At 36.4% G+C, this 2,345-nt stretch overlaps 1 long non-coding RNA gene across 1 annotated transcript; it reads right to left on the bottom strand.

Annotated features, from left to right (window-relative positions):
* Positions 1-258: 258 nt before the first annotated feature.
* On the bottom strand, positions 259-2,329 carry LOC111645645 (uncharacterized). Its single transcript, XR_002759882.2, has 2 exons — positions 1,535-2,329; positions 259-1,311 (listed from the first exon to the last, which is right to left on the bottom strand). It is a non-coding gene; the product is annotated as an uncharacterized LOC111645645 (long non-coding RNA).
* Positions 2,330-2,345: the final 16 nt, after the last annotated feature.

Below are 2,345 nucleotides of genomic sequence, written 5' to 3'. Positions count from 1 at the left end.
GGGAAAAAGGCTGAAGACATATACTCCTATATACTGCTTCTTTTTAGAATAACACATCACAGTATAATACAGTATTTTCTCTTCAAGTAAAAGCAGGTTTTCATTGTGTCATTATTTCTTGATTCCTGCTCCTTGAACTGAGGTTTTCCCCTCACACTTCTTCTTCCAACAGATTTTTGTGAAAACTTAAAAATCGTTCTCTGGTCATATTGTTGCAGATGAGTTGATTTACATCAGGATTTAAGGGAAACACTTACAGATGTTAAATCAGATTCTTTATTGAATTCATTTTACAAAAACCTCACCCAAGGAACAAAGTGACACAATAATGACATACGTGTCATTTTTCAAAATGTTGCATTCATTAGAAGAAACCAAGCAGAAACATCCCGTATACCAAAATATATATAACAATCTCTTACATCATAAACACCAAACACCATAAAAGACAGAAATCATGAACTTACTTTTCTTGACAAAACAAAAACACAAACATTTCCAACATATAAATGCACAGATCTGATGGTAGTGACAAATGACAAAAGGAAATTGTGAAAATAACTTGATGACTTATGAAAAAAACACCCAAGATGTGTGGGTCACACACATTCACATGTATTATCACATGTATTGTTTCATCAATCTTAACACAGTAAAACCATCTCTACAAACACTCCAGAAACTGCAGCTATAGTATATTTGTATTATATAAACACCAGAACCTCAAACTCTATTATTTAATGGCAAATGCAATGATGATGTAATGTTCTTATACATCGTGTTGTAACTCTCAGCTGAAGAGAAAAGGTCGTCTTGAATGTGTTTCACCACATTCACCATTCACCATTATTTCCCAGTTTAACACAATCAATGTGAAAAAGATCTACAGACACTTATATTTACAGCAGACAGTATTTTATCATCAGTGGAGTCATCCTCTCTTGTATTTGAATTCATTGGTCATTTTTATACATCATATGTCAACATGATGCATATATACTCATGTGGACTGTGGAGCTGAGGAGAGCTGCAGAGTTGGTGATAATTCTTTACACCTGTAACTTTACACAGTGATGCTTTTTTCATATAAAATTGTTGATTAGTCTCTTTGCACCTTTTTACCAAATGAATAACCACGTGAATGACAATCAATCCATTCTGGTGGTGTGGGAACCTTTGTGTGTGTGTTTGGATTACAGATAATTAAACAGGTTGACTTCTCTTCTAAAGCAGAGGCGTTCTCTTGAAGTTCAATGTTGCCAACTCCTCACAGAGCAGAGTTCACCCTCTTCTTCTAAGCATCACTCCTCTCTGTTTGGACAGATAAATAAGCATTCATAAATGAACAGTGCAAAAATGTTTTCACAAACCCAAAATGGATCAAAACAGAAATGTGTGAAATCACTGGGATGAAAGAGAGAAGACTTCATGGCTCAAATGTGCATTAATAAGGTTTGTTTTTAAAGCCTGTAGCACAACACAAAGAGTATATGCAGTGGATACAGGTGACGTGTCAGACAGAGCCACTAGTTACCTTTCATCAGTGGTGTGTAGCTGTCTCCACTCTCTACGGAGGATCCACTAGAGCTACATGACAAAGTGTCCGGCTCTGAAAAGACAAGTTAAATAAAGTAAGTTGAATAACAGTCAAGTAAAGGAAGAAATTACAGAAAGACTTTGGTACAGTCAGACAGATAGACAGACATTTTGAGTCATTATTCTAAGTCCATTTAAAATCCAAATTCTCATATAGACCTATCAGTAAATATTTCAGTGCTGTTACTGTAACGTGTGAGGAGAGTCTACACTGCAGACTGCAACGCCCATATTACATGTAATGAATACAGGTGCTGTGTTGGACAAATGGAGCCATTAGTCCTGGAAAACTGACTTCATGACCTTTATGTAGAAGTGACTCAGGTGCTTAGAGACACGACACCCACATGTTAACTTACCTTTAGATGAGCATTTAGAGGGGCGAAACTTGGACTACACTTGACTTTACCAGTGACACATGGTGAAACACATGGCAGCTGACACTGACTCTTTCACTCTGACACAATAAAGACAGTGACTGACAGTCGTTGCTGAAAACATAGATATCCTTACTTGGACTGACTCAACCACTCACTCACTCACTAAACCACTCTGGACATGAACATCCACTCAAAGTCTCAAATCTAAAACACAGTAAAAACAAGTTCGACTTTGTGGCAAGAATTTCACTGAAATAAAAAGAAAATACATGATTTCAGAGTCACAGTTTTAAATCCCAGGATAAAGTATCTCCACTAATAAACCTGAGAGTTCTCACTTAAATTGGCTACAGAAATACGTCCTACCAT

This window comes from Seriola lalandi, unplaced genomic scaffold (assembly GCF_002814215.2).
Source record: "Seriola lalandi dorsalis isolate HSWRI2012SDOR001 ecotype SW California unplaced genomic scaffold, Sedor1 jcf7180002054954, whole genome shotgun sequence".
Taxonomy (NCBI): Eukaryota; Metazoa; Chordata; class Actinopteri; order Carangiformes; family Carangidae; genus Seriola; species Seriola lalandi.
This window is presented reverse-complemented; position numbering and strand designations above follow the sequence as displayed.